This window comes from Monodon monoceros, unplaced genomic scaffold, assembly GCF_005190385.1.
Source record: "Monodon monoceros isolate NGI ecotype Baffin Bay Population unplaced genomic scaffold, NGI_Narwhal_1 Super_Scaffold_11, whole genome shotgun sequence".
Taxonomy (NCBI): Eukaryota; Metazoa; Chordata; class Mammalia; order Artiodactyla; family Monodontidae; genus Monodon; species Monodon monoceros.
The window spans coordinates 85254084-85280473 of record NW_021703767.1 but is presented as its reverse complement, the minus strand read 5'-3'; positions in this window follow the sequence as shown (position 1 = coordinate 85280473).

Genomic DNA, 26390 nt, shown 5'->3' with positions numbered 1-26390 from the left:
TACCATTTTGTGCCTTTGATCATTTTCTGCCTTGTATTACAATTATCTGCTCTACAATGCTACAAACTGCTTGAAGACAAAGACTGTGTCTACCCAGTGATGTGCTGTCTACAACAAATACTCAAGAAATTAAACTGAGTTGTAGGTCTTATAGGGAGAGAGGATATTATTGTTTCAATACATGCTAATTAGAGAAGAATTGACACTTTGTCATCCTTCTTTTCATGCACTCTTTTTAAAAGTGAATTTACGAAAAGGCCTATTATTTCCCTCTCCTGATTTATCTATTAGGTAGAAGTGTAAAACAAAACTATTACATTCTCTTCTTTTGAAGGCAGTAAACCTGGGGACACTTCTTCATCTTTATAAATAATAACACAATGCTATACATGTAGAAAAAACTCGGTAAATACTTCTTGAGTCAATTAATAAACGAATGAGAATTATTATCCAAGTGTCAAGTATTTTTTATGTCCCTGAATCAAGGAGATGTGCTTACATTGGCTTCTAAAGTTAGAAAAATTCCTTCTAGAATATTCATATGAGATTCTACTCAAAAGTAAACTCTAAGAACTGTTCTGTACAGTAGTTATACAACTGTATGCATTTGTCAAAACTCGAAACTATACACTTGAGGGTGAATTTTACTACAATATATAAGTGTTTTAAAGGTGAGGAAAACTGCCATGTACTTTAGTGTATACTTATAATTTTTAAGTAGCTGCTTAGCATTTTGGTGCTAAATTAACTATATTGATATAATATATAGTATTAATTTTATTTAATTGTGTGTTTCTGTGATGCCATATGACACCTAAATGACTTTTGGGGAATAGTGAAGCAATCTGAGACAATTGTGCTATGATTAAAAGAGCACTTAGTGTGGAGTTAAAAGATCTTGTTTTAAAAACCAAATTCTTCCACGTACTAATTAGAACTACTACTAAAATAGCCACATTATATGATAGTAGCTTACGCTTACTGAATATATGCTATATGCCAGACACCATTCTCAGGAATCTATTGAGATTAATTCATTTAATCCTCCAGCAACCCCATAAAGTTAGTATTACTATCCCCGCTTTAAAGATGAGGAAACTAAGGTACAGAAAGATTAAGTAACTTGGCAAAGGTCTCACAGAAGTTACAGTGGCACTTGGCCACAGTAGGTTCTCCATTATTTTTGGTCCATCTGAATATTAGCATGGTAGAGTCAGGAGACAGGTTTTAGCAGCACATACTGGCTCTGTTGGCTCTTACCATTTTACAACATCTCTGAACTTGTATTTTCTTCAATAAAAGAAAGATTATTTTTAAAACATTTCACGGAGAAGGCTGCAATGAGGGCCAAATGAGATATTAACATGGAAATACAATTACTCATTTACTAATTGTGCTTGCTACTTGTGCTTAGTATTTTAAATTAAAGTTGGCATGCCTTTTTTGTGTGTATGAAAGTCATCGACCCCAAATATGCCTCATTTCTGACAAGATGTCCTCCTTACTCCCATGTTCACAGTTAATTAGTCATGACCGCCCTTGAAGAAATCCAGGGAAAGGAACAATAAAGATTTCAGCCTTCTGACACCTAATTATACAGCAGAGCCCTTTGGGCCATTTTTCCTTTGTGAAAAATCTGGGAAAGAGGAACAGGAAGAACAGATGAGAAAGGAAAGGACAGGAGGTTGAAAGGAAAAGTAGGAGAATCCCCCAGAGCTCACTGTGAAAAAACACAATTAATTCAACCAAGATGAACCATTCCAGCATTTTCCTTTGCCCTCTGCCCCCTTCCATTCACCTCAGCTGGGTACTGTCAGATTCACAAAATGCTGGATACTGAATGGATTCCTAAAGTAAAATTTTTTTAAATAATAAAAAAATAGTTCATATCAGAACATTTTGAAATTGTTTCTCATTCCCAGAAATATATACATGGACTGTACGAGGGCTGGGGGTGTTAATGAGGTTAAATTGTTCTACCTAGTGGTACTTTAGACATTTTATACCTATTCATTGTCTGTGAATAAATTACTTTAACAAGGATCACATGTCCTTGTACTTAAGGGGTTTTTTTGTTTGTTTTTTCCGGTGCGCGGGCCTCTCACTGCTGTGGCCTCTCCCGTTGTGGAGCACAGGCTCCAGACACGCAGGCCCAGCGGCCATGGCTCACGGGCTCAGCCGCTCCGCGGCATGTGGAATCCTCCCAGACTGGGGCATGAACCTGTGCCCCCTGCATCGGCCGGCGGACTCCCAACCACTGCGCCACCAGGGAAGCCCCCTGTACTTAAGTTTGTTGGTGTATATATACACCAACAAATATTTGGGGTATAAATATCCCAAATTATGTCCAAACAGATTTACAGCTATAGACCAAACTTTACTGATCAGTACCTTCCACCAACATATTGTATTAATTTCCTTTTCGTGAAATCAGTTATTCACATGAATAAGAGACAGTGGCATTAAGGAGTTCAGGTTAAATGGAGACCTTAAAGAAATAAAACTTAAATATAAAATATTATACTTCTTCATACTTCTTGTGAAAACATCATCCTGAGAATATACACTTTTTTAAGTAGGGTACAGAGTGAAGTTTTCAGAGTCAGAAGGACATTGTTTTAGTCCATCTGGCCAGTGAATATTAAGTATCATTAAAGTCTAAAGCTAACACTGGCCATTACTTTTGATGGTGAACAACAGTAATAATGGTCATAGCTTCTATTCCTTGTCTACCATGTGCAAATGTGAGGACAGGTAAATAACTCTAGCTGCTACAATCAGTAAACCCCCAAATCCCAGTTCTTAATAAAAAAATATCTGCTAGATATCAAGAGAGTTTGATATGGATCCAGTGGCTCTTCTTTGTGGCTTTCCTCTAACTGATGATTCAAGAAAATAGTTTCCTTCCATTCTGCAACTTTGCCATCTCAGAGTCTCTCACTCATAGCAGTAATGGTAGAATAGAGAGGACTCCTTCCTACTTCAGCCTGTAAAGTGACATATCACTTCCCTTTACATTCCATTGGTGAGACTTAGTCATATGGCTTTACCTAGATCTTGGGGAGCTGAGAAATATAGTTTAGCTCCATGACAAGGAAAATGAAATGGATGGTGAACCCATACGCTGTATCTGCCACAGCCAGACACTTTACTTTACATATATTAACTCCTTTAATGTTTATAAGAACCCTGGAAAGTAGATGTTATTAACCTCACTTCATAGATAAGCAGCCAGAGATACAGAAAGTTTAAATAAGCTGCCCAAGACACACAGTTAGTGAATTGTGGAACCAAGATTCAAACACAGCCTGTCTTTAATGGATTAAAAAAATAAGATTTTATAAATGAACATGAAAAAATATATATAAATGGACAAAGGATATAGAAAGAAACAAGAGCTAGTAACTTAGTTATGAGAAGTGTTCAAGCTCAAAATAATTAGAAAAATGTTCTAAGCTATCAGAACATTAGTGGAGAGAGAATATTACCACATAATTAAAAGGAAACTATCATGTGTTACCCAGTAGTAATATCAGTCATACAGAAAGCAATGTAAAGACTGTAAATGCAGAATAAAGTGGTTTAAAAAGACTATATCCTGACAAATTGGACAGAGCAATATTAGGGGGTAGGGGGTGAAGGTGGGAGGTAGGGGAAGGACAGAAGGATGGAATATTTCACAGTGCTTATGTTTCTGGCCATGTGGGGAAATCCATTTTCAATTCAACAGCCAATTCAGACATGACTCTTGTAGCCAAAAAGGGAGACTCTAACCACCTCTCTCCTCTCATTAAGACAGCATGTCAGTGACACAGACACAAGACACATATTTAAAGACAAGTCATTTCTCTTATTTTCGGTATTAAAAAGAAAAAATTTTCATGAAAATCAGTTAATAAGACTTGCACCTTTAAGTGAATTTTGAGAGATTCCATTATCAGAGTCTAAAACTAATCTATAAATAGTAAAAAGTTCTGAAATAAGAAAGTGACTAAAGCCAATGTAGACCAGCATAAGACCAGAAGAATATGGGGAAAGCAAAATAAAAGTAAAAACATAAAAAAGAGATCCCTATAACCTGGAAAAAAGAAGAATCTAATATGGAGAATATTTCCTTGATCAAGGAACAGTGTAAGGTTTTAACTTTAAGGCCCGTTTCACTAAATCCAAATAATGGTTTTGCCTTGCTAACTAACAACATATGGTTCTCAAACTGTTAGCAACAGTTATTTTGTAACATGGCCAGTTATTAAAGCATTTTAATGCAACATTTCTCAGATATAGTTTATATAGTACCTATTCTGAGATACAGTAATAGATACTATGCAAATGAAGATCCTGTGCTGGGTGAAACAAATAATGAAAAGATTTATTTATGATAAAACTTAATAGAGCCTTTAATACTAGTACTTACTATATGGATTTGCAATGGGAAGAGGGGTATATAATGTTCAGTGTTTCACCAGTGGACCCTTTTTTTTGCCATGAAACATACTGAGGGACTTGTCTTTTGGATCACTCTTTGGAAGTACTGATTTGGCACCACTTCTCCCTATCAACAGAGGCCTTTCTTTTTAGTTGTGAAAAAGGGGATAATGCAGTGGTTAGGAGTACAGACTCCGGAGCCAGACTGCTGGCGTTTAAACTGTGACTTGCTGCAGGCTCTTGGGCAAGTTACTTGGTCTCGCCTTTCTTCAGTTTCTTCATCTTTAGGGTGGGCATGATAGTAGTACCTAACTAAGAGAAAGTTAGGAGTGTTAAACAACTTGATACATTTAAAGTACCTGGAACATTTCCTAGCATATGGTAAACTCTCAATATTAGCTCTTGGCTACTAAGGCAAGTAACAGTTGCTCCAAATAAATATCCTTCTTTACCAGGACAGCTCCAAATCTAGTTTGGGTTATGCTGTACAGGACATCTTTATTTTTTAGGAGGTTTTTTCCTAAGACTACAGATGATAAACATTTTTAGAAGTCTAAAGTTTGTTACTAAAACCAGGGAGGTTTTATTTTTTTCCTAGATTAAAAACATGACCATTTAAACCTTCCTCTCAAGACCCCAATTCTAACTATGTTGCAGTGAGATATTAAAAGATGAGGTTAGGGCTTCCCTGGTGGCGCAGTGGCTGGGAGTCCGCCTGCCGATGCGGGGGACGCGGGTTCGTGCCCCGGTCCGGGAGGATCCCACATGCCGCGGAGCGGCTGGGCCCGTGAGCCATGGCCGCTGAGCCTGCGCGTCCGGAGCCTGTGCTCCGCAACGGGAGAGGCCACAGCAGTGAGAGGCCCGCGTACCGCAAAAAAAAAAAAAAAAAAAAAAAAAAGATGAGGTTATTTTCATCTTTGTTTTACCATCAGGACTCCAAAGATGACCAGATCCTTCTACTGAGAAATAGCACTTAAATTCTGCATCCATGAATAACCAGATAACTAAGGTTTGATTAATGCTTCATCACTGAAAATATGTTTTCACATACATAAGAGCACTTATGATTCTTCCTGTACCATTTTCCTTTAGCCCAGGCTGTCTCCTTGCCTCCACCTGTAGGTTCAGCTATGTATATATTCAGCTCCAAGCAGGAAGTATGAGTTATTTATTACTTGTTTATTTAAATCCATTTCACTTAAGAAGGATTTCAGACAGGTAACAGAAGATTGACTCAGGATCAACAGTAGCTTTGCTCTTATCACCCTACCTCCCACAGCAAATGACCTTGCTCAGATACCCAGTAGCTGGGTCTGACTCCATTGCTCCAGCTCTCTCCTACAGAGCCCACATACTACCATCTCCTACAGCCTGTCTTGTTGGCCCCAAAGACCCTTTATTCCAACTCCCAGATTCCAGATAAACAGATCTCCTATATCACAATCTGTTCTAAGGAACCCTTGATCAAACTCTCTTTCATAGACCCTCGGGAAAAAATAAAGAAAACAGTAAATGGTGATGGATAGTATTCTCAAGGAAGTCACACCAACTTCCATGTTCACTTTGCTCAGAAAGAAAATTTTCACATTACTGAATGCATGGGAAAGACAATGCAACTTTCTTGGAAATCTGTCCAAAAGTTTCCCAGATTTCTGTTTAATTTTGCAATTAAAGAACCAATGGGATCTGTCCAGTAATTCCCACCAATGAAGTAATGGATCGTCAATCACAACTGGCCAGAGTGCCTCCCATGTCTTTGAAGCTGACACCCAGATTACTTACAATCTAGAGAATGTAGATATGCTCAGACTTAGGAAAAAGAACAAAGCAGGAGCCCGAAACTAATGTTTGATATCTGAATGGTATATACTAATGGGTGTTTTTTTTTTTTTTGGCTGAGTGATTTATTCAGATTTTCCCATTAAAGAATTCCAAGATCCTAAAATACAGGTTCATTTTTCTGATACTTATCTGCTCCTTCACTTCCCTAAATAATATTGCCCAAATTTGGGGGTATATTTTTATTGTGGTAAAATATATGCAACATAAAATAATTTTAAATTGTACAATTCATTCGTATTAATTACATTCACAAAGTTGTGCAACCATCACTACTATATATTTCCAAAACTTTTTCATCACCCCAAACAGAAACTCTGTACTCATTAAGCAATAACTCCCCACTCTCCCTTCCCCCAGCCCCTGATAACTTCTATTCTACTTTTTGTCTCTATGAATTTGCCTGTTCTAGATATTTCACGTAAGTGGACTCATGCAATATTTGTCCTTTTGTGTCTGGTTTATTTCACTTACCATAATGTTTTTAAGGTTCATCTATGTTGTAGCATGTATCATAACTTCATTCTTTTTTATGGCTGAATAATATTTCATTGTATTTATATATCATTTTGCTTATCCATTCATCTGTTGAAGGTGCTCAGGTTGTTTCAAACTTTTGGCTACTGTGAATAATTCTACAGTGTGTACAAGTATCTGTTTGAATCCCTGTTTTCAATTATTTTGGGTATATACCTAGGAGTTGAATTGCTGGGTCATGTGGTTATTCTGTGTTTAGCTTTTTAAGGAACCTCCAAACTGGTTTCCACACCAACTAAACCACTTTAAAAATTCCCACCAGCAATGTATGAGAATTCAAATTTCTCCACATCCTCACCAATACTTGTTATTTTGTTTTTGTAATTTATTATAGCCATCCTAGTAGGTGTGAAGCAGTATCTCATTGTGGTTTTTATTTGCACTTTCCTATTGGCTGATAATGTTGAGCCTCTTTTATGTGCTTATTGATAATTTGTACATCTTCTTTGGAGAAATGTCTATTTAAGTCCTTTGCATATTTTTAAATTGGGTTGTCTTTTTGTTGCTGAGTTCTAAGAGTTCTTCATATATTCTTGATATTAAACCCTTATCAGATATATCATTGTAAATAACTTCTCCCATTCTGTGGGTTATTTTTTTTTACTTTCTTGATAATATCCTTTGATTCACAAAACTTCAATTTTAATGAAGTCAAATTTATCTATTTTTTCTTTTGTTGCTTGTGTGTTTTCTGTCACTGACCCATTTTGAGTTAATTTTTGTATATAGTATGAGGTAGGAGTCCAACTTCATTCTTCTGCGTGTGGAAATCCAGTTGTCCCATTACCATCTGTTGAGGAAGCTCTTCTTTCTCCATTGAACGGCCTTGGCACACTTGTCAAAAATCAGTTGACCACATATGTTTATTTCCTGACTCTCAATCCTAGTCTATTGGCCTATGTATCTATCCTAATGCCAATACTACACTGTTTAGATTATTGCAGCTTTGTACTAGGCTTTGAAATCAGGAAATGGGAGTCCTCCAACTTTGTTCATGTTTTTCAAGATTGTCTTAGCTATTCTGGGTCCTTTACAATTCCATATGAATTTGAGGACTGGCTTTTCCATTTCTGAAAAAAAGAAAGGCTGTTAGAATTTTTTTTTTTTTTTGTGGTACTTGGGCCTCTCACTGTTGTGGCCTCTCCCATTGCAGAGCACAGGCTCCGGACGTGCAGGCTCAGTGGCCATGGCTCATGGGCCCAGCCGCTCCATGGCATGTGAGATCCTCCCAGACCGGGGCATGAACCCGTGTCCCCTGCATCGGCAGGCAGACTCTCAACCACTGCGCCACCAGAGAAGCCCTAGAATTTTTATAGGAATTGCATTGTATCTGTGAACAGCTTTGAATAGTACTGACATCTTAACAACATTGTCTTTCTATCCATGAACACAAGATGTCTTTCCATTTATTTAGATCTTCTTTAATTTATTTTTGCATGTTTTATATTTTTCAGTATACAAGTCTTTCACTTTGTGGTCAAATTTATTCCTAAATCTTATATTCTTTTAGATGCTATTGTAAATGGAACTGCCTTCTTAATTTCCTTTTTCGGATCGTTCATTTTTGTTGTGTACACACACACACACACACACACACACACCCCTGATTTTTGTGAGTTGGTTTTATACTCTGCAACTTTGCCACATTCATTCATTAGCACTAGTTGTTTTCTTGTGTATTCTTTGGGATTTTCTATACATAGTATCATGTCATCTCTGAATAAAGATAGTTTTACTTCCTTCTTTCTGATGTGGATGCCTTGAATTTCCTTGTTTCTTGTCTAATTGCTCTGGCTAGAAATTCTAGTACAACAATGAAAAACTAGTAGTTCCCGATCTTAGGGGGAAAGATTTCAGTCTTTCACCATTAAATATGTTAGCTGTGGGTTTTTCAATTAATGCCCTATATAACGTTGAGGAAGTTCCCTTCTATTCCTAGTTTTCTGAGTGTTTTTATTATGAAACTGTGTTGGATATCATAATGTCTTGAGTATACAACAACTGAGACATAAAACAACTCTTTGGCCTCTGGGTCTCTTGCAGTACTGAATTGCTGTGTCCTTGCTTGTCTAATAGGACCAAAATTAGGCATGACCAATGGAGAAAATCACCCCTGATTCTGGCAAGTATCTGATACAAAATCTTCGCTGCCAGTTCTGCTTTAGGTCATGATTTATGCCACTTCTGTCTATGGATCCAGACTACACACCTACCTTGGCCCTCTAATTGGGACTGGGTCTCTTGACTCAACAAAAACACTTAAGTCTCCAACCTTAGCTTTTCCCACTAGATTGACACTATCTGCAGAACCCCAGTTTCTGCATGAATGACTTCTTCCCACTACCTCCAAGCTGTGGTCCTTTGCTTAGTCCCTCATGATCTACCATACCTTAAATCAGCCTCTCAGCATCTCTTATCAAACCCCCATCCTTATCCTCTCCAAGCTTTCTGGTCATTCCTAGTGATTTGGTTGTAATGGTCCCTTCTGGCTTTGAGAGCCTACCTCCACAGAGTTCTCAATGTCACTCCTGAATCATCACTTCCTACTGTGATGAGTGCATCATCACTCATCTCTTCTGGAATGATTCAAGGGTAAACCTCAGCCCTCTTTGATTTTCACCAAAAAAACACTCACATAAGGCATGTGTGTAGAGCATTCTACACTGAAGGTCTGCGGAGATGGTTTGGGTTCATAACCCAGTAACATAAAGTAGAATATCAGATTTCACTATTCTTAAAAAAAACCTCCGCAGTCATTTGTGTTAATTGGAGGTCTAGTCTCCCGCCTCGCTCTTTTATTTAACTGCTCACTTTATTATGCAGAGCAGTTCAGTTCTTCTTAGTCTATTCTAAACTAGGTTCTGGCATCCCACTGCCTATCAACAGATTCATTCTTGTGCTGGGCCTCACCCTTTCTTCTTCCCTTCGTCAAGAGGAAAAGAACAGAAGAGAGATGCTTTGCCCTTCTCATGAATTAGGCCATCTCCCTTAGAAGACAGAAAAAGCCACAGGCAGTTTGATTTCTAAATAACAGCGTCTCTCTCTGTCTCTCTCTCTGTCTCTCTCTCTCTCTCACACACACACACACACACACACACACACACACACACAAATGCAGTTTAAATACTTAAACACCTTCTGCTAAAAGATAGGATATCATATATAATACCCTAATCCCATGATTCCCAAACTGTGTGCAGAGGTGCCCCAGAGTGCCGAAGTGAACTCACAGGGGCTACCATGGGTTATTTTATACTTATAGTCTGGTATTTTGCACAGACACTGTGCAAACTGCCAGCCCCAGGTGGTTCGTCGTTTCAACATTAGATTGTTCTACATTCCTTTTGATTTATTTCATATCTTTGCAAAACTGAGCTTTCTGTGGTTGCTTTGATAAAAAGCAAGTACTATACTAAAAGCAACATGGAACAGGAAGTAAAGGTGGTGGGAACCAATCTGATTCCAAGGATTGATTAGTTCTGCAGTGGCCAGTAGGTATACACATCCCACTAGTAAGTAATTCTGATTAGGAATAAAATGAAAATATTTTCTCTTTCAATTTATATGAATTAATTTTTTCAAAGGCACTAAATTGTTAAGACATAAATACTTACTAAGTCCACTGGACCTTACTACTTAATACATGAAACTACTAAGTATTTGCTTTGGCTTTTGGGCACTGTGAAAAAGTACCAAGAAAGTTTAGGAAACTCTGCCCTAGTCTTTTATATATATATATATCAACTAAAAAACTCATATTTAACATTATGAAAAGTTATAGAGTAACTAATAAAAACATCCAGGGAAATCATTACTGTAAAAATCCCTAATTAACAAGAAGATTACTGTAATTAATATTATCTCCCTTTTTAATGTAAATACTTGAAAAACTTTAAAAGGTATAATAACAATATTTCTATCTATCTTTCTTCTTTATTATTATTTTGTATTACTGAACTATAATTCAATTACAATATTATATTAGTTTCAGGGGTATGACATAGTGATTGGATATCTTATACATTACAAAATCATCACCATGATAAATCTAGTTACCATCTGTTACCATACAAAGTTATTACAATATTGATTATATTCCCTATGCCATCTATTATAAAATTATTTACTTTATAATGGGAAATGTGTACCTCTTAATTTTCCTCACCTATTTCACTCATCCCTCCATTCTCCTCCCCTCTGGCAACCACTCATTTGTTCTCTGTATCTATGAGTCTGTTTTTGTTATGTTTGTTCATTTGTTTTCTTTTTTATATCCTACCTAAGTGAAATCATATGGTATTTGTCTTTCTCTGTCTGACTTATTTCACTTATTATAATACCCTCTAGGTCCATCCACCATTGCAAATAGCAAGATTTCATTCTTTTTTATATGACTATTATTCCATTGTATGTATGTATATGTGTGTGTGTGTGTGTGTATATATATATGACATCTTCTTTATCCATTCATCTATTGATGGACATATCTTGGCTATTATAAATAATGCTCCAGTGAACACAGAAGTGCATATATCTTTCTCAGCTTAGTGTTTTTCTTTTCTTTGGAAAAATACCCAGAAGTGCAACTGCTGGATCGTACAATAGTTCTATTTTTAATATTTTGAGGAACCTCCATACTGTTTCCCGTAGTGGCTGCAACAATTTACATTCCCACCAACAGTGTACTAGGGTTCCCTTTTCTCCACACCCTCTCCAACATTTATTTCTTGATAATTTCCATTCTAACAGGTATAAGGTGATATATCATTGTGGTTTTGACTTGCATTTGTTTCCCTGGTGGTTAGTGATGCTGAGAATCTTTTCATGTGTCTATTGGCCATCTGTATGTCTTCTTTAGAAAAATGTCTATTCAGGTGTTCTGCCCATTTTTTAATCAGGGTGTGTGTGTGTGTGTGTGTGTGTGTGTGTGTGTGTGTTTTGATGTTGAATTGTATGAATTCACTGTATATTTTTTATATTAATCTCTTATCATATATATCATTTGCAAATATCTTCTCTCACTCAGTAGGCTGCCTTTTTGTTTTGTTGATAGCTTCCTTCAATGTGGAAAAGCTTTTTAGTTTGATATAGTCCCATTTGTTTATTTTTGCTTTTGTTTCCCTTGCCTGAGAAGACAAATCCAAAAAATATCATTGAGACCAATGTCAAAGCACATACTGCCTATGTTTTCTTCCAGGAGTTTTATGGTTTCAGCTCTTACATTTAAGTCTTTAATCCATTTTGAGTTTATTTTTGTATATGGTATTAAAAAGTAGTCATTCTGATGAGCATTTGGCTGATCTGTGGATTCAACCAACTGTGGATCGAAAATATCTGAAAAAAGAAATTCCAGAAAAGTTCCAAAAAGCAAAACTCGAATTTGCCCTGCGTCAGCAAGTATTTACACAGCATTGCTGAGATTCAAGATAATCCATTTGTCTTCAAGTAGAGGGAAGGAGGTTTGTTAGGTATGTCTCCTTTCAGACACCTCCACTTGATGAAGATGCCCAGAGATTTGTTTCCAGTCCCTGATGCCGTCGAGGCTATGGAAAGCAAAGTTCCATAGTTGCATGTAGCTGTCTAGTTTTCTCAACAACATTTATTGAAAAGGCTGTCTTTTCCCCTTTGTATATTCTTGCCTCATTTGTCATAGATGAATTGACCATAAGTGCATGGGTTTATTTCTGGACTCTCTATTCAGTTTCACTGATCTATGTGTCTGTTTTTCTGCCAGTACCATGCTGTTTTGATTACTATAGCTTTGTAGTACAGTCTGAAGTCAGGGAGCATGGTTACCCCAGCTCTGTTCTTTCTCCAGATTGCTTTGGCTAATCAGGGTCTTTTGTGTTTCCATACATATTTTAAAATGATTTGTTCTAGTTCTGTGAAAAATGTCATTGGTAATTTGATAGGAATTGTACTGAATCTGTAGATTGCCCTGGGAAGTATGGTCTTAACAATATTAATTCCTCCAATTCATGAACATGGTATACCTATCTGTTCATGTCATCTACAGTTTCTTTCATCAGTGTCTTATGGTTTTCCAAGTACAGGTCTTTTACCTCCTTAGATTTATTCCCAGGTATTTTATTCTTTTTGATGAGATGGTAAGTGGGATTGTTTCCTAAGTTTATGTTTCTGACAGTTCATTGTTAATGTATAGAGACGCAACAGATTTCTGTATATTAATTTTGTATCCTGCAACTTTACCAAATTCATTGATGAGCTCTAGTAGTTTTTTGGTGGCATTTTTAGGGTTTTCTGTGTATAGTATCATGTCATGTGCAAACAGTGACAGTTTTACTTCTTTTCCAATTTGGATTCCTTTTATTTCTTCTTCTTGTCTAGCTGTTGTGGCTAGGACTTCCAATACCATGTTGAATAAAAGTGGTGTGAATGAGCATCCTTGTGTTATTCCTGATTTAGAAGAAATGCTTTCAGCTTTTGAGTATGATGTTGGCTCTAGGCTTGTCATAATGAGCCTTTATTGTATTGAGGTACATTCCCCCTATACCCACTCTGCTGGGAGTTTTTATCAAAAATGAATGCTGAGTTTTCTCAAAAGCTTTTTCTGTATCTACTGATATTATCATATAATTTTATTCTTCAATTTGTTAATGTGGTGTATGACACTGATTGATCTGCAGCTATTGAGCCATCATTGCATCCCTGGGATTCAGTCTTGGAAGATTGTACATTTCTAGGAATTTATCCATTTCTTCTAGGTTGTCCATTTTTGGGCATGTAATTGTTCATAGTAATCTCTTATGATCCTGTGTAATTCTCTGGTGGTGTTTTTAATTTCTACTCTTTAATTTCTGATTTTATCTGAAACCTCTCTCTCTTTTTCTTTATGAGTCTATCTAAAGATTTATGAATTTTGTTTATGTTTTAAAAGAATCAGCTCTTAGTTTCATTGATCTTTTCTATTGCTTTTTTAGTCTCTATCTCATGTACTTCTGCTCTGGTTTTGATATTTCTTTCCATCTCTTAACTTTGGGCTTTGTTGGTTATTCCTTTTCTAGTTCCTTTAGGTGTAAGGTTAGATTGTTATTTGACATTTTTCTTCTTTCCTGAGGTAAGCTTATATAACTGTAAACTTCCCTGCTTTTTTCATGGGAACTGCTTTTGCTGTGTCTCTAGATTCTGGATCATTTTGTTTCCATTTTAATTTGCCTTCACGTATTTTTTTAATTTTCTCTTTGATTTCGTCAGTGCACCATCAGTTTTTTATTTTTAATTTTTGAACTTTATTTTTTTATACAACAGGTTCTTATTAGTCACCAATTTTATACACATCAGGGTATACATGTCAATCCCAATCGCCCAATTCATCACACCACCACCCCCCAAGGCTTTCCCCCTTGGTGTCCATACAGTTCCCTACATCTGTGTCTCAATTTCTGCCCTGCAAACTGGTTCAGTTCTACCATTTTCCTACGTTCCACATATATGCGTTAATATACGATATTTGTTTTTCTCTTTCTGACTTACTTCACTCTGTATGACAGTCTCTAGATCCATCCACGTCTCAAAAAATGACACAATTTCGTTCCTTTTTATGGCTGAGTAATATTCCATTGTATATACGTACCACTTCTTCTTTAACCATTCGTCTGTTGATGGAAGGCGAGGTTGCTTCCATGACCTGGCTATTGTAAATAGTGCTGCAATGAACATTGGGGTGCATGCGTCTTTTTGAATTATGGTTTTCTCTGGGTATATGCCCAGCAATGGGATTGCTGGATCATATGGTAATTCTAGTTTTAGTTTCTTAAGGAACCTCCATACTGTTCTCCATAGTGGCTGTATCAATTTACATTCCCACCAACAATGCAAGAGGGTTCCCTTTTCTCCACACCCTCTCCAGCATTTGTTGTTTGTAGATTTTCTGATGATGCCCATTCTAACTGGTGTGAGGTGATACCTCATTGTAGTTTTGTTTTGCATTTCTCTAATAATTAGCGATGCTGAGCAGCTTTTCATGTGCCTCTTGGCCACCTGTATGTCTTCTTTGGAGAAATCTCCAAGTCTTCTGCCCATTTTTGGATTGGGTTGTTTGTTTTTTTAATATTGAGCTGCATGAGCTGTTTATACATTTTGGAGATTAATTCTTTGTCTGCTGATTCGTTTGCAAATATTTTCTCCCATTCTGAGGGTTGTCTTTTCATCTTGTTTATGATTTCCTTTGCTGTGCAAAAGCTTTTAAGTTTCATTAGGTCCCATTTGTTTATTTTTGTTTTTATTTCCATTACTCTAGGAGTGGATCAAAAAAGATCTTGCTGTGATTTATGTCAAAGAGTGTTCTTCCTAAGTTTTCCTCTAAGAGTTTTATAGTGTCCGGTCTTACATTTAGGTCTTTAATCCAGTTTGAGTTTATTTTTGTGCATGATGCTCGGGAGTGTTCTAATTTCATTCTTTTACAGGTAGCTGCCCAGTTTCCCCAGCACCACTTATTGAAGAGACTGTCTTTTCTCCATTGTATATCCTTGACTCCATTGTCATAGATTAGTTGACTAGAGGTGTGTGGGTTTATCTCTGGGCTTTCTATCTTTTCCATTGATCTATGGTTCTGTTTTTGTGCCAGTACCATATTATCTTCATTACTGTAGTTTTGTAATATAGTCTGAAGTCAGGGAGTCTGATTCCTCCAGCTCCGTTTTTTTCCCTCAAGACTGCTTTGGCTATTCGGGGTCTCTTGTGTCTCCATACAAATTTTAAGATTTTTTGTTCTAGTTCCGTAAAAAATGCCATTGGTAATTTGATAGTGATTGAATTGAATCTGTAGATTGCTTTGGGTAGTAGAGTCATTTTCAAAATATGTATTCTTCCAATCCAAGAACATGGTATATCTCTCCATCTGTTTGTATTGTCTTTAATTTCTTTCATCAGTGTCTTATAGTTTTCTGCATACAGGCTTTTGTCTTCCTAGGTAGGTTTATTCCTAGGTATTTTATTCTTTTTGTTGCAATGGTAAATGGGAGTGTTTCCTTAATTTCTCTTCTAGGTTTTTCATCATTAGTATATAGGAATGCAAGAGTTTTCTGTGCATTAATTTTGTATCCTGCAACTTTACCACATTCATTGATTAGCTCTAGTAGTTTTCTGGTGGCATCTTTAGGATTCTCTATGTATAATATCATGTCATCTGCAAACAGTGACAGTTTTACTTCTTTTCCAATTTGTATTCGTTTATTTCTTTTTCTTCTCTGATTGCCGTGGCTAGGACTTCCAAAACTATGTTGAATAATAGTGGTGAGAGTGGACATCCTTGTCTTGTTCCTGATCTTAGAGGAAATGTTTTCAGTTTTTCACCATTGAGAATCATGTTTGCTGTGGGTATATCGTATATGGCCTTCGTTATGTTGAGGTAGGTTCTCTCTTTGCCCACTTTCTGGAGAGTTTTTATCATAAATAGGTGCTGAATTTTGTCAAAAGCTTTTTCTGCATCTAGTGAGATGATCATATGGTTTTTGTTTTTGTTTTTGTTTTGTTTTGTGGTACACGGGCCTCTCACTGTTGTGGCCTCTCCCGTTGTGGAGCACAGGCTCCGGATGTGCAGGCCCAGCAGCCATGGCTCACGGGCCCAGCCACTCCATGGCATGTGGGATATTCCTGGACTGGGGCACGAACCCATGTCCCCTGCATCGGACTCTCAACCACTGCGCCACCAGGGAAGCCCAATCATATGTTTTTTATTATTTAATTTGTTAATGTGGTGTATTACGTTGATTGATTTGTGTATACTGAAGAATCCTTGCATCCCTGGGATAAATCCCACTTGATCATGGTGTGATCCTTTGTGGGTATGATCCATTAAATGTGTTGTTGGATTCTGTTTGCTAGTATTTTGTTGAGGAGTTTTTCATCTATATTCATCAGTGATATTGGTCTGTAATTTTCTTTTTTTGTAGTGTCTTTGGTTTTGGTATCAGAGTAATGGTGGCCTCATAGAATGAGTTTGGAGTGTTCCTTCCTCCGCAATTTTCTGGAAGAGTTTGAGAAGGATGGGTGTTAGCTCTTCTCTAAATGTTTGATAGAATTCACCTGTGAAGCCATCTGGTCCTGGACGTTTGCTTGTTGGAAGATTTTTAATCACAGTTTCAGTTTCATTACTTGTGATTGGTCTGTTCATATTTTCTATTTCTTCCTGATTCAGTCTTGGAAGGTTATACCTTTCTAAGAATTTGTCCATTTCTTCCAGGTTGTCCATTTTATTAGCATAGAGTTGCTTGTCATAGTCTCTTAGGATGCTTTGTATTTCTGCGATGTCTGTTGTAACTTCTCCTTTTTCATTTCTAATTTTATTGATTTGAGTCCTCTCCCTCTTTTTCTTGATGAGTCTGGCTAATGGTTTATCAATTTTGTTTATCTTCTCAAAGAACCAGCTTTTACTTTTATTGATCTTTGCTATTGTTTTCTTTGTTTCTATTTCATTTATTTGTTCTTATCTTTATGATTTCTTTCCTTCTGCTAACTTTGGGTTTTGTTTGTTCTTCTTTCTCTAGTTCCTTTAGATGTAAGGTTAGATTGTTTGTCTGAGATTTTTCTTGTTTCTTGAGGTAGGCTTGTATAGCTATAGACTTCCCTCTTAGAACTGCTTTTGCTGCATCCTTAGGTTTTGGATCGTCCTGTTTTCATTGTCATTTGTCTCCAGGAATTTTTTGATATCCTCTTTGATTTCTTCAGTGATCTCTTGGTTTTTTAGTAACGTATTGTTTAGCCTCCATGTGTTTGTGTTTTTAACGTTTTTTTCCCTGTAATTCATTTCTAATCTCATAGCGTTGTGGTCAGAAAAGATGCTGGATATGATTTCATTTCTTTAATTTACTGAGGCTTGATTTGTGACCCAAGATGTGGTCTATCCTGGAGAATGTTCCGTGCACACTTGAGAAGAGTGTAATCTGCTGTTTGGGGATGGAATGTCCTATAAATATCAATTAAATCTATCTTGTCTATTGTGTCATTTAAAGCTTCTGTTTCCTTATTTATTTTCATTTTGGATGATCTGTCCATTGGTGTAATTGAGGTGTTAAAGTCCCCCACTATTATTGTGTTACTGTTGATTTCCTCTTTTATAGCTGTTAGCAGTTGCCTTATGTATTGTGGTGCTCCTATGTTGGGTGCATATACATTTATAATTGTTATATCTTCTTCCTGGATTGATCACCTGATCATTATGTAGTGTCCTTCCTTGTCTCTTGTAACATTCTTTATTTTAAAGTCTATTTTATCTGGTATGATTATTTCTACTCCAGCTTTCTTTTGATTTCCAGTTGCATGGAATATCTTTTTCCGTCCCCTCACTTTCAGTCTGTATGTGTCCCTTGGTCTGAAGTGGGTCTCTTGTAGACGGCATATATATGCGTCTTGTTTTTGTATCCATTCAGCAAGCCTGTGTCTTTTGGTTGGAACATTTAGTCCATTCACATTTAGTTAATTATCGATATGTATGTTCCTATGACTATTTTCTTAGTTGTTTTGGGTTTGTTTTTGTAGGTCCTTTTCTTGTGCTTCTCACTTAGAGAAGTTCCTTAAGCATTTGTTGTAGAACTGGTTTGGTGGTGCTGAATTCTCTTAGCTTTTGCTTGTCTGTAAAGCTTTTGATTTCTCCATCGAATCTGAATGAGGTCCTTGCCAGGTAGAGTAATCATGGTTGTAGGTTCTTCCTTTCATCTCTTTAAGTATATCATGCCACTCCCTTCTGGCTTGTAGAGTTTCTGCTGAGAAATCAGCTGTTAACCTTATGGGAGTTTCCTTGTATGTTATTTGTTGTTTTCCCCTTGCTGCTTTCAATAATTTTTGTCTTTAATTTTTGCCAGTTTGATTCTATGTGTCTCGGCATGTTTCTCCTTGGGTTTATCCTGCATGGGACTCGCTGCACTTCCTGGACTTGAGTGGCTATTTCCTTTTCCATGTTAGGGAAGTTTTCGACTATAATCTCTTCAGATATTTTCTCGGGTCCTTTCTCTCTCTCTTCTCTTTCTGGAACCCCTATAATATGAATGTTGTTGCGTTTAATGTTGTCGGAGAGGTCTTTTAGGCTGTCTTCATTTTTTTTCATTCTTTTTTCTTTATTCTGTTCTGCAGCAGTGAATTCCACCATTCTGTCTTCCAGGTCACTTATCTGTTCTTCTGCCTCAGTTATTCTGCTATTGATTCCTTCTAGTGTAGTTTTCATTTCAGTTATTGCATTGTTCATTTCTCTTTGTTTGTTCTTTTATGTTTATGTTAAATATGTTTATGTTAAACATTTCTTGCATCTTCTCGAGCTTTGCCCCCATTCTTTTTCTGAGGTCCTGGATCATCTTCACTATCATTATTCTGAATTCTTTTTCTGGAAGGTTGCCTATCTCCACTTTCTTTAGTTGTTTTTCTGGGGTTTTATCTTGTTCCTTCATCTGGTACATAGCCCTCTGCCTTTTCATCTTGTCTTTCTATGAATGTGGTTTTTGTTCCACAGGATGCAGGATTGTAGTTCTTCTTGCTTCTGCTGTCTGCCCTCTGGTAGATGAAGCTATCTAAGAGGCTTGTGCAAGTTTCCTGATGGGAAGGACTGGTGGTGGGTACAGCTGACTGTTTCTCTGGTGGGCAGAGCTCAATAAAACTTTAATCTGCTGCTGATGGGTTGGCCTGGGTTCCCTCCCTGTTGGTTGTTTGGCCTGAGGCAACCCAACACTGGCGCCTACCTGGGCTCTTTGGTGGGGCTAATGGCAGACTCTGGGAGGGCTCACGCCAAGGAGTACTTCCCAGAACTTCTGCTGCCAGTGTTCTTGTCCCCACGGTGAGCCACAGCCACCCCCTGCCTCTGCAGGAGACCCTCCAACACTAGCAGGTAGGTCTGGTTCAGTCTCCCCTGGGGTCACTGCTCTTTCTCCTGGGTCCCAATGTGCACACTACTTTGTGTGTGCCCTCCAAGAGTGGAGTCTCTGTTTCCCCCAGTCCTTTCAAATTCCTGAAATCAAATCCCACTAGCCTTTAAAGTCTGATTCTCTAGGAATTCCTCCTCCCATTGCCAGATCCCCAGGTTGGGAAGCCTGATGTGGGGCTCAGAACCTTCACTCCAGTGGGTGGACTTCTGTGGTATAAGTGTTCTCCAGTCTGTGAGTCACCCACCCAGCAGTTACGGGATTTGATTTTACTGTGATTGCGCCCCTCCTACCGTCTCATTATGGCTTCTCCTTTGCCTTTGGATGTGGGGTATCTTTTTGGTGAGTTCCAGTGTCTTCCTGTCGATGATTGTCCAGCAGCTAGTTGTGATTCTGGTGTTCTCACAAGAGGGAGTCAGAGCACATCCTTCTACTCCGCCATCTTGGTTCAGGGCCCCATCGGTTGTTTAGTAGCATTCTGTTTAGCCTCCACATGCAGTTTTTTCCTTGTAGTTGATTTCTTGTCTCATGCAGTTGTGGTTGGGAAGGATGCTTGATATAATTTCAATATTCTTAAATTTATTGAAACATTTTCTGACAAAGCATATGATCTATTATACAGAATGTTCTGTATGCACTGCTTTGGGACGGAATGTTCTCTATATATCTTTAAAGCTCATCTGAGCTAATGTGTCATTTAAGGCCAGTGTTTCCATATTGATTTTCTGTCTGGATGATCTGTTCATTGATGTAAGTGGGAAAAGATATAAAAATTTTAAATCAGGAAAGTTTCAGGAGAAGGTCAAACACTAATTAATAAAACTGTTTAAAGAAACAAGGTATTCTGGTTAAATATTTTTAATTAACTGAATATTAATGAAATACCCTCTTTCAACTCTTCTTGAAAATTTACACAAAAAAGATATCTTGGTAGGTACAATTTACTAAATATAGCTAAATTTTCTTTTGTTGATTAAGTAACTTTAATAAGAGGTTAAATCACTTGCCCAGGGTCATAACCATAGTGAATGGCAGAACCAGGTTCCAAAACTGAGTTTTCAGGCTCAAGCACTTGAGAGATCAGTTAGGGTTCAGTAAGTTTAGGAATATCACATATTATATTCCATACTATTTCTAAAGATTAATTGTGCACTGGCATATTAAACACTTTGAGAAATCCTGTAAGAAAGAAGTTTTTGAAATTTGGTTTAAATCTACATTTCCAAATCCACTGGCCTGAAAACCCTTTTTCACCTAACAGCTATTCTGTACTGTTTGAGACTGTGAGCTCTGGAGTCAAAGGGCCAGGTTCAAATCCCAGCTCAATTGCTTAGCCATGCCATTTATCTAATCCTCATATCCCTGATCCATAAAATGGAAATAATACTAATACCACTTCAAATACTTGTGAGCACTAGATGATAAAATGCATAGAAAGCACATACTAAGTGCCCAACAAATTCAGCTAAAACATTTCTCAAAATTAGTGTTTGTAGAACATAATTTGAGAATACCATCATAATTATTCAGATGAAAGTATAAAAATGCCTAAACAAATAATTGCTGCAGGTCACATGCCACTGAATCATAAAACTTATTGGAAGGCTTTCAGGTAGCACATATCTGTGAAAAGAAGATTTGCAATCCTGGCGAAGTTTGGAGTTTTCATTTAGAGATGAAGGACCATATAGTGCTGTGGCCACTGCTGAGATGTGCTGATGTCTCTCTAGATGTTTGCAGACACAAAGATGGTCCAGGTAAGGATAAAGGAAAAGCTGGTCCTCAAAGGCAGATAAAGAAAGGGCAGAGAGAGAAGGGAGTGCTAACTCATGCCACTTCTCTTACCCCAACCAGGAGTATCTATCTTCCCATTAATTTAACCCCTTTTCTCAACTAACAAAGAAAAAAGATGCTCTTTTTAGTGGTTACTGTTCCCAAAGAAAGATAAATCACGTTCTCTTTCTTTGAAAGAGAAAGTGGAGAATTACCTAGAGAAAATACTACCAACTGTTTTTCTTTTAAAATGTAGGGTTAGGCGAAACCATAAAAGAAGACAATACACAGTAAATACATCAGACTTTATTTAGGTTGATGAATTAGAAAATTCCTAGGGGGCTTCCCTGGTGGCACAGTGGTTAAGAATCCACCTGCCGATGCAGGGGACACGGGTTCGAGCCCTGGTCCAGGAAGATCCCACATGCTGTGGACCAACTAAGCCCGTGCACCGCAACTACCGAGCCTGCGCTCTAGAGCCCGTGTGCCACAACTACTGAAGCCCACAAGCCTAGAGCCCATGCTCTGCAACAAGAGACGCCACTGCAATGAGAAGCCTGCACACCACAACGAAGAGTAGCCCCCACTCGCCGCAACTAGAGAAAGCCCACGCGTATCAACGAAGACCCAATGCCACCAAAAAATAAAATAAAATAAAATAAATTTAATAAAAAAGAAAGGAAGAAAATTCCTAGGGAGACAATAAACAACTAATACTGCCATTGTCCATATATTTGTAGAGCTATTATTTTTCTATTCAGAAAAGTATTTTATATATTATTGGAGAAATTTAATTACCTAAATATCATTTTGGTGTTGTCAGTAACAATTTCATCACATTAACACAAGGGAAAAATGGAAGCTTTTATTAATAGTAATGTATGGTTGGGAAACAAATATTTACACTTAACTCTAATGACTGAATAGCCTTATTTTTGTTTTGCAAAAAAAGAAAGAAATACTATGTTTTCTACAAGGTACTTTGGCCCATGCTTTTCTGTGATTCAGCTGCCTCTTGAATGCATTAGTCACCCAGTTTATAGGATACCATTGTATGGCTCATCAAGAAATCTTTATTCGACCCAGCATTACATAAGTAGGTTGCCTGATGTATTATTCCTTGTAAAAATGTTTATCTTTCCTGAATGTGATGATGAGCAGTTGATTAATGTGTTCATGTCTCTTTAAGGATGATTTATCAATGTGAGTGATACTTAGAGTTCTGAGAGCAATTAATGTTGCTTCAAGTAAAGTTAATATGGCAGCCCCACTGAAGGTAGTCAGGGAAAACAATGCTTCTTATATGCTTAAGATCACTTACTTTCTGACTGAAACTCTAACAAGTCAAGCTCAAGAGTTCATTGTATTCTTGTGGGCAAACTGGAGAAAGAATATGGAGTACACACATAAAATATTCCCCTAGTTCAAATGTTACATTTATACAAACTTAGTAGAGCCAAGATAAGCAATGTAAGCCTGACTTCTTTGCTTTTCCTTTTTTTTGCAGTATGCAATAGCAGTTTGATGTTTTATTTTGACATTACAGAAATTTAAAGTAAAAGTAATATTTGTTGTGTGCATTATAATATGTGATTTGAACTATGGCATGTTTCTGAATCCATCAAAATCATTACATATGATATGATGCCACCGTCTGATAATTCTCCCCTTTGATCAGATGAATCTCAAAACTCTGCTCTTGCAAGGTAGGTGCAGAAAAGAAGCCAGCTCTTTCAGCAGGTTTTGTCTGGCTGCCCAACCCTGGTGATGTGAAGGAGGTGATATGCAGGTGGTAGATAAAGAAGCCTCTCCTGGTGGGAGAAGCTGGGAAGTACAAAATGGTGCTGGTGCCAGGTACAGCCTCACTTAATCAGAAATCGTAATTTGTGGGAAGTGAGACAAGACAGCAGAGAAGAAGGATGTGAGCTCACCTCCTCTCATGAAAACACCAAAATCACAACTAACTGCTGAACAACCATCAACAAAAAATGCTGGAACCTACCAAAAAAGATATCCTACATCCAAAGACAAAAAAGAAGCCACAACAAGGTGGTAGGAGGGGTGCAATCACAATAAAATCAAATCCCATATCAACCAGGTGGGCGACCCACAAACAGGAAAATAATTATATCACAGAGGTTCTCCCACAGGAGTGATAGTTCTGAGCCCCATGTAAGGCTCCCCAGCCTGGGTGTCTGGCATTGGAAGGAGGAGCCCCCAGAGCATCTGGCTTTGAAGGCCAGCAGGGTTTTATCACAGGAATTCCACAGGACTGGGGGAAACAGAAACTCCACTATTGGAGTTTTGTGTGCACTGGGATCCAGGGGAAAAAGCAATGACCTCATAAAAGCCTGGGCCAGAATTACCTGCTGGTATCAGAGGGTCTCCTGCAGAGGCGGGGAGCAGTTGTGGCTCACGGTGAGGACAAAAACACTGGTGGCAATAGTTCTGGAGAGTACTCCTTGGCGTGAGCCCTCCTGGAGGCCACCATTTTCTCACCAAGACCTGGGCCCACACAACAGCCTGTAGGCTCCAGTGCTGGGACGCCTCAGGCCAAACAACCAACAGGGCAGGAACACAGCCCCACCAATCAGCAAATAGGCTGCCTGAACTCTTCCTGAGCCCACAGCTTCCTGCTAAACACACCCCTTGACATGGCCCTGCCCATCAGAGAGACAAGCCCAGCTCCACACACCAGTGGGCAGGAACTAGTCCCTCCCACCAGGAAGCCTGCACAAGCCTCTAAGACCAGCCTCATCCACCAGGGGGCAGACAACAGAAGCAAGAAGAACTATAATCCTGCAACCTGTGGAATGGAAACCACAATCACAGACAGACAAAATGAGATGGCAGAGGAATATGTCCCAGACAAAAAGAACAAGATAAACCCGAAAAGAACAACTAACTGAAGTAGAGATAGGCAATCTACCCCAAAAAGAATTCAGAATGATAGTAAAGATGATCCAACATCTCAAAAAATAATGGAGACACAGACCAAGAAGATACAAGAAATGTTTAACAAAGTGCTAGAAGATCTAAAAAACAAACAGAGATGAACAATACAATAACTGAAATGAAAAATACACTAGAAGGAGTCAATGGCAGAATAAATGAGGCAGAAGAACCAATAAGTGAGCTGGAAGACAGAATGGTGGAAATCACTGCTGCAGAACAGAATAATGAAAAAAAGAAAGAAAAGAAATAAGGACAGTCTAAGAGACCTCTGGGTCAACACTAAATGCGTAACATTTGCATTATAGAGGTTCCAGAAGGAGAAGAGGGAGAGAAAGGACCTGAGAAAATATATGAAGAGATAATAGCTGAAAACTTCCCTAATGTGGGAAAGGAAACAGTCACCCAAGTCTAGGAAGTGCACAGTCTCAGGTAGGATAAATGCAAGGAGGAACATGCCAAGACACATAGACAAAAATTAAAGACAAAAAATAAATATTAAAAGCATCAAGAAAAAGCAACAAGTAACATACAAGGGAACTCCCATAAGGTTATCAGCTGATTTTCAGCAGAAACTCTGCAGGCCAGAATAAAGTGGTATGATATATTTACAGGGAAGATAAAAGGGAAGAACCTACAACCAAAAATACTCTACCCAGCAAGGCTCTCATTCAGATTTGATGGAGAAATCAGAAGTTTTACAGATGAACAAAAGCTGAGAGAATTCAGCACCACCAAACCAGCTCTGTAACAAATACTAAAGGAACTTCTCTAGGTGGAAAAGGAAAGGCCACAACTAGACACAAGAAAATTACAAATAGAAAAGTTCACTGGTAAAGGCAAACACACATTAAAGGTAGGAAATCATACACACACAAATATGATATCAAAACCAGCAACTGTGAGCAGAGGAGAGTCAAATGCAGGATATTGGAAATGCATTTGAAAATAAAAGACCAGCCACTTAAAACAATCTTATTTGTTTTTATACATATAAACTGCTATATTGAAATCTCATGGTAACTGCAAACAAAAATCTACAATAGTGCTTTCCTGGTGGCGCAGTGGTTGAGAGTCTGCCTGCCGATGCAGGGGATGCAGGTTCATGCCCCGGTCTGGGAGGATCCCGCGTGCCTAAGAGCAGCTGGGCCCGTGAGCCATGGCCACTGGGCCTGCACATCCGGAGCCTGTGCTCCACGGCGGGAGAGGCCACAACAGTGAGAGGCCCACGTACCGCAAAAAAAAAAAAAAAAAAAAAAAAAATCTACAATAAATACACACGCAAAAAAGAAAAAGGAATCCACACACAACACTAAATTTAGCCATCAAATCACAAAAAACGACCAAAAGAGGAAGGGAAGAAAAAAGGCCTGCCAAAACTAATCTAAAACAATTAACAAAACGCCAATAAGAACATACATATTGATAATTACCTTAAACGTGAATGGATTAAATGCTCCAACCAAAAGACATACGCTGCCTGAATGAATAAAAAACGAGACCCATATATATTCTGTCTTCAAGAGACCCACTTCAGATCTAAGAACACACACAGACTGAAAGTGAGGGGATGGAAAAAGATATTCCACACAATGGAAATCAAAAGAAAGCTGGGGGGCTTTCCTGGTGGTGCAGTGGTTGAGAGTCTGCCTGCCGATGCAGGGGACACGGGTTCATGCCCCGGTCCAGGAAGATCCCACATGCCGCGGAGCAGCTAGGCCCGTGAGCCATGGCTGCTGAGCCTGCGTGTCCAGAGCCTGTGCTCCGCAACAGGAGAGGCCGCAACGGTGAGAGGCCCGCGTACTGCAAAAAAAAAAAAAAAAGCTGGAATAGCAATACTCGTATCAGACAAAATAGAATTTAAAATAAAGACTGTTACAACAGACAAGAAAGGACACTACATAATGATCAAGGGATCAATCCAAGAAGAAGATACACCAATTATAAATACATATGCACCCAACATAGGAGCACCTCAATATATAAGGCCAATAC